Below are 5,336 nucleotides of genomic sequence, written 5' to 3'. Positions count from 1 at the left end.
ATCCTTGAAAGGATTATGGTCATATACCAACGAAAAACAGATAGATTTGTATGTTGAAGACGCTCGAAACATCGAGATTTCTAATGAGAAAAAAGTTAACGTTAACGTTTAAATATTCTAGGCTGAATATTTAATGACAGCTGTCACAGCTGGCTTTGCGATGAGGGTGTTTGACGTGCTCTGTGAAATACATGAGGTGAAATTAACAAATAACATTATTCTTAGTGACATTAGGTAGAAGGATGGTTATTATTGTTATTATTTATGTATCTTATTTGACATTGTGCCAGGAATAGCGATCTAGTTGGCAATCTGTTACGTTACGTTACCAGGTTAATTTACCTCAGCATTCAGCGGTAGGCCTACTGTGAAAAAGGCCCTCTCACTTGGACTGTTCCGTTTCCCCCCCTTTAGTTTGGATTAGTCCATGTAATGGTTTGGCCCAATATCTAACGTCTCCGTAGTTGGTGACGAGAGCTGTGAGTTCCTGCTGCTGTATTTCCAGTTTACCTGTGTTAGTGTGCGTCCATTAAGATGTAAGTACTGTTAAGTTGATATGTGTTTTGTATTGACTGTGTTATAAGAATGTATGATGTATGTAGGAGAAGTTGAGAGTTTGCAGCTGCAAGAGCTAACTAGCCATGCGCTCATTTCTGCAAGTCATGCTAACCTCATTCTGCCAAATGGGCACTATTTAAATATCCCTGAGTTGGGATTTGACATGAAGAATCTTAATATTTACCCTGTTGGTTATGTGTGATATTAAGTTAAGAAATCTAGCTGTAATAATGAATAGTTCCATGAACATGTGCCTGCTACATTTTCTCATAGAAGCTACTGTGGCTACAGCCATTGCCTTATGTTGGAGTGCCATCTAGTGGCCAAGTTTGTATTGCAGAAGATTGCAAGTTGAGTTGATCTGTTAGCCATGCAATGTTAGTAATACTTATTATTGTATCCTTATTTCAGAAACCACACACACACACACACACACAAGCAAATGCATGTAAAGAAAGTTTAATAAAGAAAGAAAGAAGATAACAACGTGATTTACTGTCACTCAATGGTGGATTGGCATCTGGAACATTAGTTTATAATAGACGACGGACAAAGTCATCCAGTCTATTTTTCACCTACTATGCATTATTAATTTAAAGATAGAACTAGTCTAATCATTGTCAGTATATTGTCAGTTTATTTTATGTAACGATGGTGTGATAGTTCTTAGACGAAGCCGTGTACGTGAAGGATTTCAAACTTTAACATTAACAGTTCTTGGTAACATTTAATGAGATTTAATGTTAACGTTATGACAGCTGTTTTCGCTATGAAGGCGGTTTAACTTCGCTAACGTTATGCTACCGAGTACCTCGGCATTCTGCTAGTTTATTAAAGGCATAGCCTAGTCAAATGAATGTCGTACAATGACTGACTGAACGAATGTGAATGTGTGTGTGGTGGGGAACGGACGGAGAAGGGGGCGTGTTTCACTCGATAAGGGGCGTGTTTCACTCGATGAGTGGGCGGGTCTGATCGCGACCTCCTCTTCACTGCGCATGCTTCAGATTCTACTGCGCAAGCGTACTTCGAACTGGCTCCAAATTTTCAAAGATGGCGTCGCCTCGGTTGCTTCAATTCTATAGAACACAGCTGAATGGAGCCACTCTGTCCATCTATATATACAGTCTATGGTCCGTGACCTATATTGGCTACGACATGAACATAACATGAACATTCGATAATCGTCATCAACCTGAGACTTAAAACAAGACAAAAAAAAACAACGAGAACGTGGATGTGATGTGTAGCCTATTTTGATTTCAGTGTGGTTAGTGTAGTTATTAAAATGTCAAATCGACAGAAAAGTATTGATTTTTATTTTCGGAAAGATGTCAGCAATGAAATTCAGGAGCCAGAGACGTTGACTGAGCCACAAGCCAGCACCACCACCGAAGTTCCCACATCTTCTGCTAATGCTAGCGCGGAGGTGGTGGGGAGCTCCCATATTTCTATGGGGAGCTCCGACAGCTCACCGTTCGCGATCTGGACTGAGGAGATGTGGAAGAGAAAAAAGGAGGCCTATCCCTGGATCGACGCAAAGGACGGGAAACTGGGCTGCAAAGTGTGCACGTCCATTAGTGATCTATTTGTATTCAGTGTATGAAATTCGGCCAAAATAGGAGCTAGACCACAGGGCTAGTAACTTTCAAAAGTTACTAGCCCTGGTGTAAAGTTACTAGACCAAGCAAATCAATGTATGTCGTAGGCACGCGCATCACGTTTTCACATCATACACCACAATTTTCATAATAATAATAATAAAAAAAGCGATTTGGCGGACTTTCAGCTCAGAAAAGATCAAATTGGACATTATTGTTATTTTGTATTTGTGTTTTCAGCTATTTTTGGCATGATTGTATTATCAGTATACTTTAGGCTGGGATAAGTGACAGCGCTTTACATTTTCTTCAAAGAAAAAACACAGCAGATTACAAACAATAATTTATTAAAGTAGAACAACAGACTGAGAACAAGGGACATGAACAATATTAGCAGTGGATCAAACGATCAACATCAGTTCATTTAGGCAAAATGGTAATACAAACCGTAATACTTGCTGTAATAGCAGTAGTAATTGGTCTACAACAGACTACCACAATCATTCCTCATCCTCACCAACAAGACCTCTATCTTCCATCTCACCATCGTCAGAATCTACATTATCCTCCATGTCTGTAAACCAGTCTGAGTCATCAGAGTTTATCTCCTTGGTTTCAGCTTCAACTACTGCACCCCCAGCAGCTTCAGCAACCATTTGAGCACCATCCACTCCGTCAACTCCATCAATCTCTTCCTGCACTTATTTGGCTCCCTCCAAAGCTGCCATTCTGCCTTTCTTTCTTCCCTCCATGAAGTTGGGTCTGCGATTGTGGTTTTGATTCCACTGGTGAATGGCAGATGATGGATCAAAATCCTTTGTAGGTTCTGAGTGCAGCTGAATTGTCATGAGCATTGTCATGGTGGTAGCCTTCAGTCTATTCCTGTACTGGGACTTGGTAATCTTCATTTGAGAGAATCCTCTCTCACACTCAGAGGTGGCGGCAGGGAGTGATAAGACCAGATCAATTACATGCAGGATATTTGGAAACGTGCTCTTGTAAAGCTCAAACACAGATGGCCAGGACATGGAGTGAATCTTGTTCCCCTGGTTTTCGTACAATGCTTGTTTGAGGGAGGTCCACTCTGCTTCGATTGCACTTACATCTACTCCAACATTGTCGAAGTGCTCCCTGTAGTGGTCGATAATCACTCCAATGAAGTCATCCCCAAAATCATCTTCATGCTCCTGAGGCCATGACTACATGTCCGCTATTTTTGTAGCTTTGAGGACTTCACCTCCCATGTCACTGAATCTCCGGGCTAGTGAACCAACCAATGCCTCAACGACCTTCTCAATCTGGCCTGAAGAGTGGTCTACCCCTGTTAGGGTCTGACCTTCAAAGGAGTTACAGTCTCCCTGCTGGAGTTTCCGCTGCTCAGGTCCTGCCCTGAAATAGTGAAACCAGCACCAAAACCATCACCACCAAAAATAAAGGCATAAAACAGTTGTGATTTACAAAAGAACCAGCAATAGCAAAGAGCATTTACGTAAATAAGCAAGTGGTTAAACAACTAATTAGAGCAGGAAATGACTTCATGATTTAATGAGCAATGTATCTATATTACCGGTCCTTGAATTTGTTGATGCTGGTCATTGTGGCCTTCAGTGCTTCATGTACATGATAGGTACAAACTTCTCTCTGCTGCAGCGTCTTCGACAGTTTGGAGAGAACGGCCAGAATGTCACTTAGGAAGTGGGCAAAAGTCATGGCATCTTTGGAGCGCAGCGTTTTCAGGAGACCTTTTGCCTTTGCTTGCATACCACTAGCTGTCCTGGTGGTGGCAACCTGCAATTCATTTAATATTTTTTTTAATTTCAATTTACAAAAATGTATTTCAATATGTTGCCACAGTGGATATCAGATGATATCATTCATGCAACAGAAAATTCATCGGGCTGTTAATAACATGTTATTATTATCAAATGTCTTACTTGACTGAGATGAAGAACAATTGCACGGTAACCACGCAACATGTTTTGCAGTGCTGTGTGGGTATGGCTAACCCAGCGCGTTCCTCCAACTCGGACAGGCCAGATCTTGGAGATGTTGGTGGTACTGAAAGCTGCCTTCAAACCAGCGGCCTGTTTAGGGATCCTGTAAAGCTTGTACAGAGCATCCAGGAGGACATAGACTTTGATGAACAAAGAGGCTTGTTTCATGGCTTCTTTGAAGGCCAATTCCACCCTATGGGCCATGCATTGCACCATCAGTATGTCTCCACTGATTCTTTCCCGCATGAGAGCGATCATCCCAGCCTTTTTCCCGGTGTTGACAGCCGCCCCATCGCCAGCAAATCCCACAATCTTCTTCATCATTTCTTCCTTTGGGATCCCCGGGAGCTTTACAGCTTGCATTATAGCATCATGGATGCCATTGGCATCTGGTTTGTCACACTGTACAAGTCCAAGGAAATTGCAGTGAGTCTTGCCATCCACTGCAAAGTGCAAGTAAACAATCTCTTGTTCAGTGGCAGAGACATCTGTTGATCCGTCGGACATTATTGTGATAAACTTAGCACTCTTTACCTTGTCTTCAATTGCTAGACGGGTGATTTCGGCTATAGCAACCAAAAACTCCTTACAGCTCTTTTCATTTCTGTAGGTGCTGCCGAGATCCAGGCCCTTCTTCTCATCCATCTCACACATCCATTTGAAATCAGAAACTGGTCTGCAGTGCATGGCAAGGGCGTGGGCATTTATGAAGAGTATCTTGAGCTTCTGAAATACTTTAGTATTCAAAGTCTCAATGGTCTTCTCGGCTATGCTCTCACCTTTCTTCTTATTCCTGGCCTCATACTTCTCCTGGGCTTCCTTGTGGCCGTCAGATCGTTGGTGACAGACTAAAGTGTCATGCTTCAGGTTTTGACACCCTTTGACAAAGGAACCTTGACTTCGCTTTCTGAAGATATCCCTCTGTTGTCGGGTTTCAGCATGGGGGCCGTATACAGTTTGACATGGCAGGCAGAATAAAGTTTCACTTTCGTCCACAATCAACCAAGGAAATTCTGCTTTCCATGCAGGCACTACACTTCGTTTCCTTTTAGTGGCATCGTATGCCTTATTCACTTCCTTTAAATCCATTTTCTTTTTCTTTTCAGGTGGTTGGTTAGGCGTGAGACCACACCACTGACGGAGCATGATTTTGCTTTGTTATTGTCAACCTCTCTTGCACAGC

General features: G+C 42.2%; 1 long non-coding RNA gene across 2 annotated transcripts; it reads right to left on the bottom strand.

Moving 5' to 3' along the window:
• Positions 1–2,489: 2,489 nt before the first annotated feature.
• LOC134873185 (uncharacterized) lies at positions 2,490–4,346 on the bottom strand. Of its 2 annotated transcripts, XR_010166928.1 has the most exons (3): positions 4,094–4,346; positions 3,727–3,947; positions 2,490–3,548 (listed from the first exon to the last, which is right to left on the bottom strand). It is a non-coding gene; the product is annotated as an uncharacterized LOC134873185 (long non-coding RNA). The 2 variants fall into 2 exon arrangements; XR_010166927.1 differs by having other exon boundaries at positions 3,727–4,346.
• Between the last annotated feature and the right edge of the window lie 990 nt (positions 4,347–5,336).

Source organism: Eleginops maclovinus, chromosome 12 (genome assembly GCF_036324505.1).
Source record: "Eleginops maclovinus isolate JMC-PN-2008 ecotype Puerto Natales chromosome 12, JC_Emac_rtc_rv5, whole genome shotgun sequence".
Taxonomy (NCBI): domain Eukaryota; kingdom Metazoa; phylum Chordata; class Actinopteri; order Perciformes; family Eleginopidae; genus Eleginops; species Eleginops maclovinus.
Note: the sequence above shows the minus strand (reverse complement) of the source record. Positions and strands in the feature narration are given on the sequence as shown.